General features: G+C 42.9%; 1 protein-coding gene across 10 annotated transcripts in view; it reads right to left on the bottom strand.

Annotated features, from left to right (window-relative positions):
- The window catches only part of Rbp6 (RNA-binding protein 6), a 581361-nt gene that overhangs the window by 287300 nt on the left and 280573 nt on the right, over positions 1–13488 (bottom strand). The window lies entirely within an intron of this gene.

Consider the following 13488-nt stretch of genomic DNA (forward strand, 5'->3'; position numbering starts at 1 on the left):
GAATATGGAAGTAGAAAAAGAGAAAGCAGAAATAAATTTCCAGACCCTCGTCTTCGAATTTCATTTATAGCGTTTTTACGACCAACAAAATAACAAAACCTTTCTGTCGATTTACGGTTAATACAGTTAAAAAAACCTATAAAAGAGAAAACCATTATGACTAGTCATAAAAATGGCTAAAAATATAGATATTCAAGATTTATCAAATCCACCAAGAAATTTTTCCACCATCGATGATAGAGTGAAAATATATATATTGATTATTTAAAATCTGCAATGTTATTACTGCTTGCTAATATGTTTACTTACAAATTTCTAATTTCACTTGTAAATGAGAATTGAACAGCAATTTAAATAAAATACGCTTCAATAGTATAAATTAAAATAACAGAACTTTGTTATTTTTACTGGTAACGTTATTGCTATTCTGATTTTTGTTATGATTTTTAAGACAACTACTACACTTTTCATTGTAATACTCGTAAAAGTGCAATATAAATAGACAATTTCAGGAGAAATATATATGTATAATCTGCAGACTGCGAAATTGCGGCAGATAATAACTGCGAAATTAAAAAAATTCTAAATTTATGAATCCGTGACCCAAAGATTGTGCGAAATCTGTGTAACAGCCTGTATACGTGGAGGCGAAAGGGTGGCGTTGCAGCACAAGGGGGGTGGGCCGGGCTCATCCAAAAGCGCCAGGAGATGCACAGGGCGGTTAGGCAATTTTACGCTCTCCCAGTTACAAAAACCATTTACGCTTAAATGCCCTCGCGTCCCCCAAAGTCCCACAATCCCTCCCTCGTCTGCCACCGCCGCCGTCGCTCTCTCGCCCCCTCGCCGAAAATTCCACCTCGTCCGGCTAGACGTGACACGACGGACGGGCGCTCTCCGGGGGTTTCGGTGTCCTGCAAACGTCCAGCCGCGAGCGGGGGTTGCATAGTACCACGAGCATGTATCGTGACCGAGAGCCATCGATACCGAAACGAGATGTCAGTAATCCGTCGCGTTCTTTGCGCACATCGGGCTCGCGAAATTGGAAATGTCGGTTGTGCGATTTACAATCCGCTACGTGTCGCAGCGATTAACCCTCCAATAGGCACGTAATTTTTGTTCGCGTGCTGAATGAATAGAACAGGCCGAGTGACACATATGTGTCCTCCACGTCAACTGGAAGGGGTTAATCAGGTGTCACGCGATGTGGAATTGAGCAAATTTACCGGCAAAATTTACCAAACTAGATAACATGATTTCAACAATGGCATTATTTTTTCCTACATCGCAGTTCGTTGAAAAAAAAAAAGTACAATAAACATTGATTTTTAGATTGCAATTATAAGCCATCTAAAGTTAAAAAATATTTTAATAAATCACTGACAGTACTCGCGAAAATGCCGATATGAAGAAAGACTTCTGCAGCGGAGATAAATTCCGGAAAATTTCTTTGCAATGCAATCGCCATTTTCCGAAGCGCGCGTGTTCAGTTCAGGATGAAGAACAATAGTCCTTTTCAATATGCATCGCACAATTCAGGCAGTCGTAAAGTTTCCACTGCCATCCTCCTCTACCTTCGAGTTTCTCGCGAATCCACGCTGGCCGTCCCTTCGCGAATGGGAAACGCATCGGCGGACAAATTTCGATACCAATCCTCCTGCGCGGCGTATGTACGAGATTGCGAAAGACGCCATTTCGAGAGACAACTGCTGCACGCTCGAGCGCATTACGGATTGCGTCCTCGTCCTGGTTCACTCTGTCTTTCCCCCTCTCTCTCTCTCTCTCTCTCTTTCATACTTGCGTTTCCGCTGTATCCCCGTCTCGCTTGCACGGGATAATCCGACCGATTACGTTATGCTTAAATATTTATCGGGCTGCATTAGGGAAACATGAGCCCTCTCTATGCATGGGAGCGCAGCACGTGGGATAGCCATCCCTTTCGCGTCCGCCGCCCCTCCCGCGTCCGCCCACGCCGCTAGCTCTTCGGCTCTCTGCGCTTCCTGCCGCCTCTTTTAACCCTCTTTCCTCGCCAATTCCCTCGCCCCTCCCTCGTTCATCGCCCTCGGTAGGGCCCAAGTATCCATTCGCTCTCTCATTCTCCGCCGTCACGCTGCATCGCGACGCTGCTGACACGCGTGCATGTAGACCGAGAGCGCACCGCGAACCAGAAACTAAATTCTCGACAACGAGCCCGCCGAGCATGCTCCCAATTACGCGGTGCTCGCGGGACGAAATTGAACGACCACGACGTTTTTCGGCTCCTGCGGCGACGATCCTAGACGACATATGTGGAGGGACGGAACGGGACAGGTATGAAGAGAGAGGAAGGGAGACGCAACTATTTCTATCCTAGCGCGGCTCCTCTGAGGATAAACATGATAAAGTTCAGGCGATGAATATATAGGTAACATCATAACACGTATCCGAGCGAACGTATACGGAAACAAAAGAGACTTCTGAAAGTTCATGTACGATGAGTGGAACGTCGATTCTGGTGCCGTGACAATTAAACGCTACCTTCGCGATGCAAGTTTCCGAAATGTTGCATTTGCATTAAGTGAATAATCTGTTTTCATAAAATGACTCGCGCTCCGCGTCCTCTTTTCGGTTTAATATAACAATTTCATGTAAAACATGCCATTCTATTAACTTTGATTGCACAATTACCTGAATATGAAATTCCAAAAACTTACATCCGCGCGAGATACCAAATTTCAACGACAAATCCGAGTCTTAATAATAACATTAGCATTCCATTTTGAGTAAATGGCTAATAATAGGAAGAAAAGAGAAGAAAATAACTACACGTAAGATAACGACATATAGATTTAAAAAAAAAAACGAGGAAATTAAATATTAAGATTGCAGCTTTTTAAACCGTACAGCTTTTTCAGCTTTATATTTAAATCTTTTATTCTTTTCTACTTCTTTTTAGCGTATATATATATATATATATATATATATATATATATATCGATTTCCTTCAGATCGAATAACATTTTTAACTTTTAGCTGACTATTTTAGAAACAGCATTTCATGCGATTTAAAAAAAAACTGCAAGGCGCGATGCGTAAATTCGCCGTGTCAATTCTGCGCTTATAGTAATTGTAAGCACACTACAATTACGTTCGTGCGTGGCGAACGTGCACGCAACTATCAGATATGGCCGTAAACATCTTCACTATAGCGGAATATAACGCGAGGATTACTCCGCGCGCCTGAAACGGTTTAGGGACGGGTAATATTTAACGGGTACGCTAAAGTCGAACCGGACGCAGATACGATCGCGTTATTCTAAGTGCGGTCGCGATAATTTTGCGTGCAGGCGAGAACGGAAGCGGCGGGTCGGTAGGGAAAGGGCCACGGCGGATGGGGGAGGGGTGAAGGGTGAGGGCCACTCCTGACTTATCGTCGCTCGTAAAGGAGCATGGAGAACGGTGCGGCACAAATTCGGGACACAAAGCGCCACCATTTCTCCCGGGCCCTTTCTTGCCGCGTTCTCCATCTCGTTGCGAGAGGGGGGGGGGGGGGGAAGAGGAAACGGGACTACATAGAGAAGAGTTCTCTTGTAGGCGCGAAAGAGGTAGTTGCGAAAATGAGACCGACAAAAAAGTGTGTGTGTGTGTGAGAGAGAGAGAGAGAGAGAGAGAGAGAGAGAAACAAAACTAGAGAAATAGAAGCTAAACAAAAAAAAGTAAAATATACGCAAAATATCGTGCGATTCTTCTTGGTTATGAATTATCTTTGATAAATAAAGCAAAAAAATATATATTATCAGATTTGAAAAGGTGAATATTAAATACCGTAGCAACAAAACCTCGCACTAAAATTCTATAAAATTTCACTGAAAACTAAACGAAATATCTCTGCTATTCTCATATATACTTGCGTTGAATATAATACGCTGAAACCGTTTATATTCGATCGCTTGTAGTTTGAGAACTGCCGACATCTCGAACGCTGAAACAACGACCATTCCGCCCAATTTCCCTGCTATCATCTGCGGTTGAGAGAAAGTGCAAAAGTTTTGAGACAACGTGTATGCAACAAGAACGAGAGAGCGAGCAAAAATAGTGACGGGGGGACGGGCGGGAGGGGGAGAGGGAAGAGACAGAAAGGCGCGCTTTGACCATAGGTATTCATGAGCGCAGCCTGCCCGGATTAGCATGTGAAAGAACACTTTGCCCGTCGCTTTCCACCCCGTGCATTCCCTCTCTCTGCAGCTTTCCTGCTTCTCTTTGCCCGGCCAGCCCTCCCCGTCTCATATTTTTCGAGGGGGAGGGCCACCGTGACCGGGACCCCGTGTATTCGACCGTCGAGAAATGCTCGCACTGGCACGTTAATCGAATACCCTTCGAATCAACGTGGAGAGAAAATGCGGCGCGGAAGATAAAGCTCGTGCACTTTGAAGCTTTTAAAATTCTCGGATATCCATCAGGCATATCATTGTGAACTTTTCGATGTCGTTCAAGCTTATTTATGGCAACTGTCTGTCTTTAAATGGCCCTAAAATGCAAATAATTCTTTCATTTTATTCACTAAAAATTTACTAACTTTTCACATCTCATCGCTTTCGGCAATTATTGCTAAATGTTCTTTTGTGTCATTAATTCGATGTCGCTCGCGCATTTTTTCAATCATCTCAACTATCTTGAATTTTTATTATTTCGTTAAAAAAAATCATTAATTTAAAATACAATAAGCATCACGGTTTGGGATTTTTGTTCGGAAACAGACGGAAGAAAATCGCGAAGAGATATCGCGTCTTTCGCAACGTTTCTCGTAGAAATATGACGTCCGCGGAAAGGCACTCGATGTTGACGGCTACGAGCTCCATCGGAGTTTTAATCACATTACCCGGCTACGACGGGCGAGCGTGTCACCAAGCTTTTGCTTCGACCTAATCGAATAAGAGGGGTCTTACGCCGGTACCAACCCCGCGCTCACACTCTGTTCCCTTCACGCGCTCCCATTACCGGATGTATAAATGCGAGCAGTGATACGTCTACGTCTTCCGCCTTACAGGTCTTCGACGGTATGAAAGCGCGCGCGTGTGCGTGTGAAGGAGGTGGGGGGCGGGGGGGGGGTCCTTTGAGGATATTCATGAGAGGATTACCATGTGAAACGCCTAGCCGAAGCTCCTTCTCTTTTCGTCGCCTCGCCACCTATCTTCTTTTCGCTCCTCTGATACTCCTCTTGCACCATCGCCTTTTCTCTCGATTCTTTCTAGTTCTGAGCGCGACCTCGAAGTAGCTTGGTCAGTTACCGGAATAACTCACGATTCCTCGAATCGTTGAGTCAAGTCTTGCGAATGAACGAAAATGGCTGACTTTAGTACGACGAAGGAATATGTCCATTTCACGTTTTTCAGAAGAGATATGAGACCGAATCTTTTTATTACGTTTACGTCACAGAGAAGCAATTTAAATCGCTTATATAACCCACATTTTTCAGAATTCAGGAGAAAATTATGCTTAAAAAGATCGAGTTTATAGGAAGAAGTGGAGAATTTCTCGTGGACGGAAATGGCAACGGCATGCTAATAAAGAAAAAATAAAAAAATATGACAAAATAAAAAAATATGACAAAATGGGAAAAGAACAGAAGTACGAAAGTAAACGGTGAGGATCTTTCAAGAATTCGAAACGGATTTGCGAGAAGAAGGGAGAGTGATGGAGTAGCTCAGGTTAAAATGAATAACAGTGGAGATTGACGGCAAATGAATTCAGATGTGGCGAGGAGATTTAATTTATGATGGATTTGCCAGTTGGGAATAAACAACGACGCATTTGGTATCATGAGAATAAATTTGTTTCGAAAAATTTGCGACCTACGCGTCAGCTTCGTTAGAATGATGCATATATGATATAAGTATACAAATCTTAATTAGAAACATAATTGTGACAATGTTGTATTTTTGACGCGTAATAAAATTAATAACTGTTACAAAACATTTAAAAATAAAAGCTATTACTCGCCAAAAAATATTTCAATTTCATTATATTTTTGTGATTACTTGTTCAACGTTCATCGAACTAAAATTTTCAACCGCTGAATATTTATAGTTTTGCAAAGAAAATCTACGTCATAATATACTTCGATCAATAATTTATGCACAGAAAGACATTATGTAAAAACGTGAGTAGGTAGTTCAATGAAGAAAAGCGGGATGGAGGGATTTAAAGGAGAATATAGGCTATATTTATGAAGGATTTACGTAGGATTATAGATATAGCGAGGAGAGGAAGATATGATATTTCCCACTAAGACGTGCTTTTAAAAGAACACCTACGGAACTTGACTGGAGAATGAGGGCTTGCCAGGAAAGAAGCTGTTGATCTAAGAGAAGGGGCGATCAACAAGAAAATAAAAACGTATGAGGTAGTCGAAGAGCAAAGGGCGGAGCGCGATCGGTGTTGTAGCGCGAGCAATAATCCGAAGGAAGAACATCCGCCGGGAACGAATGTAATTTCCGAATAAGCCCGGCACTGCCGCCTGCGCTCTCGGTATTGGAATAAAATCAAAGAAATATATCCAATATCCATTCGAGGAATGAGAACGATCGCAGCCGATTGTGTGGATCGAGTGCATAGCTTCGAAAATCATTCTTCCACCTCGTTCGGTGCTATAAGATAGAGCTTTAGTGAGATACAAAATTATTCTGCACATCCGAACCTATTGCTTTTCGATGTTTTCGTTTTTTCCATAAAATCTTGATGTCAAACGTTATATCATATAATAATGCAAAATAATAAAGCAGAAAAGTGACGATTAAAATTAAAAAAAAGTATTTACTATCTTTCTTTCTCATTTTCTCACTTCATTAAATAATTTTAATTGACCTCGAATATGAAAACTATATTAAAATCTGTACATGGGAATAATATGTTTCAATTTTTCGATCATAATTTTCGCAGAACGGAAATTATTTACTTGAAATTATAATATACGGCAGAAAAATTTTAACAATTCTTAGATAATAAATTGTTCTGATTTGAAATAATGATGTACTTGCTACCTAAAAAATATGTTACCTTTTCATATGATCGACAGAGTGTCAAGCATTTAAAGTATTAATTATGCGCATAATTTAAACTGTACGTGTCGCTCTTCACTGTTTGTTTACGTATGGAGTGATAGTCGAGGTACTTTACTCATAGATTCTATGTACGAACTAACATTGTCTCACAATGCACACGTCAACAAACGTTGTCTTAGATGTAATTTGAATGTAAATGATGTTAATTTCCCTAATTAAACCGCCTATCTCAACTGCAGGCGGATTTTACTCTGTAAAATCTTGATATTATTTTATCATAATCTCGTAAGATCGCACGATTGCCATTAAGGAGATTAAGATTAAGGATAATATTAAGAGTTTGCAAAGAAAGATATTATTTTGAGATAAACTACGTAGATATCAGAATATTCAACTTTAGAAATTTCGCATGCGTTATAGTTTTCGCAATGTCGAATTAAATATTATTCGAATGCCGATAAACCTCGAATTAAAATGGAACAGAAAAGGGGAATTGAGATAAAAAATAGAAAGTAGGGGCATTGTGCTCGCGGATCCGCGGAAACCGAGGTATCGGAAAGCTGATCCACCGTGCAATCGGAATCAAGTTTTAGCATTGCGGAACCAATAAAACTATATGACGGACCAACTGTCGCAGAGGCCGCGAATTGCTCGCCGTTTAAAATTCAAAGGGTAGCAGAAGTCGCGTTTGCGACGTTCCGATGGAAGTTCTCGGAACTCGGTACACGTACGGTTAGGAACCGGCACTATCGGCCGTCGTCGCTTCGCCTTCGAATGACGACGACGACAACGATGGCGATTCAGCTCAAACTCTTGTGTCCTCCCTCACTATTCTCCGATTCTTTCCGGCTTCGCTCGTGCGGACATCTCGCTATGTGTGGAAGGCAAATTGTTCGATAACTTTTGCCCCCGACCGTGCGTCACCGGTGCCTGAAACTTTCCTGAAGCGGTGCTGTGCAGTCACAGGCACCGTCTCAGAGCAGCTGCTGCTGTTGCTGCCGCTGTTGCATGCACAGGGTGTACATTTTAGGACGCAATCGAAGTTTGATTGCATGATATATACACATTACATTGGTACAAAATAATCAAATATTTGATATAAATTTGTATGAAATTTTTCTAATACTTCTGAATTTACAATTATATGAAAAGTATACTGTTAAAAAAAAAAAAAGAATATGATTTAGAATTTACTTATTTAAATTGCACGCTTATTTGTTTCCACTCAATGAAATAAGTTTAAATTGCATTAAATACGATATCGGTCTAAAGAAAAAGAAGTTGCTACCGTGGAAAGACAACTTTCTTAAGGGGCGTGTAAATATATCCGAACTAGTTCAGTCAGTGACACTGCGCGATTCGCACGTTGAGGGACACTCTGAACCCGTGACATTTGCGTAGTTCACTTCCGAGCAGCGGAATTAAATTAGCTGTTCTCTAACTCGGCGCGATATGACTGTTTCATGTAACACGTTTTCATCCTCCGCTCTCAGCGGTGCATATCCCAGGAGTTCGATCCGGGAATTCTTTCGGAGCACCCCGTATATACACGCACGTACGTCGTAAGACTCGTAAGCGTCTCTCGAGTTCATTTCGCAGAGACTTAATAAACGTTTTACGCGCGGGAGGATTGCGACGCTTTTCATAAGTTACACCCAGAGGAGGTGCGCGAGTTCGCACAATGTGAAACAATATCGCCGGCTGTACGCGCGTCCCAAATTTTGGCCGGCGAGCCTTCTTCGGTCCGAGACCGGGCGCCTGAGAACGAGACTGGCGGATAGGGTAGACGGGGGGGGGGGGGGGGGGGAGCGCAAACGAAGTGACCGTGAGGGCGAAGAGGGACGCGCGGGGACGGCGGTGAATTTTCTCGCGTCCAATTTTGAAGCAACGTGAAAGCGACGAAGGCGCATCGAGAGCACCCGAGAGGAGAGGACGAACGTGAGGACAGCAGGAGGAAAAGACAGGGGCGAGAAAAGAGAAGGGGTGTGGCTTTGTCAATCGTAGAAAAGGTGCGCAGCCGGGGCAATCTCGCAGGGGGGGGGGGGGGGGAATCAGGACGATTCCTCGAGTCAGTAAATTCTTTCGCTCCTCACCTCGCCGCCTTAACGTGTTCTTTCTCTCTCTTTCACACATATTTTTCCCCCATCCCTTTTTTCTTTCACTCTCTCTCTCTCTCTTCCTCGATCGCGTTCTTTGTTGCGCTTGCTGGTACATAGCACATATGAGAGAGAGAGAAAGAGAGAGAGAGAGCGAGGGATGGAGCTGCACGGGCATAACCCGAGCAAACTGAAAATTGCTCAAGCCATTCACCAGGATTGACCTTACGTGCCACCTTATATCCCCGTCGTCATTCGTGGACACGTGTATACGTATACACTCGCACTTTCACGCGCGACATACGGCGCCTTCTCGCTCACGCAAATACACTTCAACATTTTACGAGAATCGCTCTGTCTGCTTTCTTTTAGGATAGTTGTCTCTTTGAGATTTTTCGATGAAACTTCAATCAAACTACGAATAAATTGAAATAAAGCGGTGGAACAAAAAGAGAAGTACAATGCGTACGCGACGCGCCGTATAAACGTTCTGGAATATAACGAAGAAAGAAGCAATTATTATAATGCGGGAACCTCTTTGCGGGAAGAAGAGAGACCTCGAGCAGAGATTTGATACGTCAAGAATGGCAAAGTAGTCTCGGGGAAAACCTTCGATAGTTTAATCCATCCGGTTTTTCAGAAGTGCCAGATAAACGCACGGGATTAGCGAGGAGGAACGAGCGGGATAAAGTTGGAGGAAGACGGGAAGACCGCGATCGAGCACGGGTCTTACAAAACGCGGTACAACAATGACGACGAAGAGTGAGACGACGGAAAAGCGATCGGAAAAAGGAATTCGTTAAAGGAAAAGGTCGGGGAGGTGGGATCTTTTTACTTTAAAGGTCGTTGGGATAAAGCGATGAAACGCAATTACAACACAGATCTCAATACAGAAGACAACACTATTTTACGAAGCAAAGCTATTATTCATTTTTAATATCGATTGAGAATAATCAAGTTAAAAGCATGAAAATGTAAATTTTCACACGTTCGCCCGCTTTTAATACGCGTTATCGCGCAACTAGGAATTTATTTTCATATCAGTATCAATGATGCATATATAATACAAATATATAATTCACATAAATTTACATTTAAAAATCTGTAATATAAGCGAGATTTTTGCTCCAATTTTTTTCGATTTATTAACAATATTAAACGAAAATGGAATGCCTTGTTTTTGATAAAAATAGCTGCTTGAGAGGTCTAAAAATTTGCACCTCTCTCTCACATTTTCCTCTTTTATCGAGTTCTCTCCTTCGTAACACTAGCCCACTTTCTTTGTGCGCGCTTAGGAAAGTAATCAAACTTTTTCTTCACGCAAATTGCGCCAAGTAGCCGACCGCCTCGCGCAGAAGCGGCGACGATGAAGGGTGAAAAAGAGGAAAAGCTGGGACGAAAATGTGGCAGAAGCAGGATATAGAGTGCTCGAGTGATAAGAGGTAAATCGAACTCCCGAAGCGGCCCATCGGTCGGCAAAGCGTGCGAACAATGAAAGAGTAAGTCGGCCCGAGTTGTCTAATACATATTAATGAGAGCTAGAGTGTCCGCAAAACTCTGCTTCCATTTCGATGTCGGCGATTCCGCGTATTTTGCCTGAAATAACTAGACGTGCTGATTTAATTAGAACCGTTAGAAATTGTTAATGTATCGTTTAATAAATCTGAGAATAAACCGTCAGTTAATTTCTGATTTTATTTCTGTGAGCGACACACTGCTAGTTTATGCACGAGAATTAATAATGTTGTCCTTTTATGAAATTTTCATCGTCAAATTGCTTTAGGATCTCGAAGCTGTGATATAAAGTCACGGAGCATCTTGTGTATTCTGTATTAAATATGTAAAGTGTCGGCGTAGCTTTTGTAGCGTTAGCGAGCAAATGTCGTTGCCGGCAAATTGGGACGCGTTTAAGAATCTGTCGTGCTCTCCGAGGGTGAGCGTCGCGTAAGGGTGTCGTGCCGTGACATTTCGTACGAGCCAGGACGAGGCGTGATTCGAGGACGCCTGCGAAAGAACCCGACGAGCAGTGGGTAAGTCGGGTAAGTCGGGTAGAACTGCCTAATGCATGTTGATAAGGCGAAGCGTGGCTCTCGTTCGTCACACACACGGCAGTGAGATCGACCGACTTCTTGAAATAGCTTTTGACGATGTTCATATACAAACACGCTGGCTCGAGTATCTTACAATTATTTCTTGATATATCGAACGATTATTCTAACAAAAAGTCGAAAATATAATTGAATCTGTAAACAAACGCAAGTCGAAAATCTTAAATGGCTTTCCGTCGTACGACTCAGCACGTTATTGCTCCAAGCCGTTCATTTCTATCCGTGACAAAGGCAGGTGCGTTGGAGAAACAGCAAACGACCAAAGCGAGCGAATAGTAGAGTACGTCCGACCTGCTTTGCATCGAAAAAGAACCTCTTGCGCAACACGCGTGCAGTCCTGTCGCGCGGACTGTAATCGACATGTTTTCTATTCGGCGAGCGCGCACGTCGGTTCCACAAGAGCGAATTTTTCCAGCGACGAGTGGAACGTGCGGGGACGAACGGCCGGGCGGCTGCTGGAGGACGCGTCACAGCGAAAGCGTTCTAACGATGCCAGCCTGGCGAGAGTCTGGCTACAATCGGCCGAGGGGGATGGGCGGAAGGACCGTATTACCAAGTGGACGTCGTCGACGACCCGACGTGTCCCGAGCATCCTCCCCCGGGAGACACCCGGGGTCCGCCCGGGATACGGGAACGGTAATGGTGTCGCGACTGTGCGAACGCGCCAAGAGCCTGGCACCATGCCCGGACATACAGGGCCCTTCCTTCCTTCGTGACGAGCTTGTTAAATTTATCGAAAGCGCCAAATTAGGAAGGGAGCGGGGGGATTCTTTCCTTCAACCTTCTCTCGATCCCTATCTTTCCATCGAAAGCTTCAAATCTGGCCGCGGATTTGAAAACGATAATCGTGTGACTGTTGTTTCCGACGATAAAGAGAATTATTTTACAGATTCGAAAGTCTTATAAAATATTTCGACAAACTTTTTCTTTCATGGCTGCTGCATGTCGCATATTTGCACTTTTTTTCGAAATTTTAATATTTGTTATTAAAAAAATAATTGACAATACTGTGAAACAGCAGTGAAGATGAATTCATAAAGTCAAACGCGGCTACTACTGCTACTAAATGTGGCAAGAGCAAATTTGCAGCGTCCATTTCGGACTGCATATACGTTCACGGTTTTCTTCACGAATTACGATTATCACCGTCGCAGCTGACGGCGGAAGTGTATGAAGTAGCCTTTTCGTCCAAGAACCATGAATGATCTGAAACTCTGGAGAAACTGTACTCTCGCGGAAAGCTTCGAATGGGGCGCCCGTCGAATCCGAATCGCAACGATTATTGCGGTACCAGCTGACGACGACGAGATCCCTAAACTACTCGCAAAACTTAAACTTCCCATCATCCCCGCGAGAGACATAACGGGGCGATTTTAGGTTAAATCGCGCGCGTATCACTCTACACACATCCCAAGCAATAATAATACTCTCTCTCTCTTTCTGTGGAAAAAGATCGCGTAAAGCAGAGAGAAAATCCGAGTTTCATGCTCCAATGCAGTTTACTTGAAATAAAGTGTCGTCGCGTCCCATTGTGATTCTCTAAAATTTCTCACGCTGCCTTGAGAACGAGTATAATCCTATTGTTGTTGTAGACATTGTAATTTTTTCAAGCAGAATTAATAATTCACTTCTGTTTATAAATAGCGAGTAAAATAATTCATAAATCGTAAACAATTACGAAGTAAAGCACAAAACATATATATGTATAATGTTAATTTAAATTATTATAAAACCAGTTTAAACTAAAATACAAATTTAAACAATTAATTGTAACTGTACAAATTATACTTTCAATTATGCTGCTTTATGTAATTATTCGTATCTTCAATTATCAGGAGAAACGGAATAATGGAAATTTTTATATAAATATTAATCGAGATAAGTTAAATCATCGATTGCGATTCTTCCAAGCGATAGTTCTCGTAAATCAGAACAACTTTCCTCCAAGTTACCATTATACTTCAGTCCATCGCTAATAATTCTCTACTGCAAGAAAAAATGTGAAAGAAATATGAGTTTCCACCGAAAACGTCGCGCCTCGTTCCTCCCGCATAACGACGCATAAAAACCGTGCTGCATATTCAAATTCCTAATTGCCCTTCGGCAAATAAATTTTGGCGCCGTCGCGCGGGTCCGCGGGCGACGCGCATAAGCCACCACGCTCGTGCCCGTCGTTCCTAGTGATTTATAATTATAATTACAGGTAGCGCACGCTCGTCCATCAATTTCGGCGGGCGGCGCGCGGCG

Source organism: Linepithema humile, chromosome 8, assembly GCF_040581485.1.
Source record: "Linepithema humile isolate Giens D197 chromosome 8, Lhum_UNIL_v1.0, whole genome shotgun sequence".
NCBI classification, from domain to species: Eukaryota; Metazoa; Arthropoda; class Insecta; order Hymenoptera; family Formicidae; genus Linepithema; species Linepithema humile.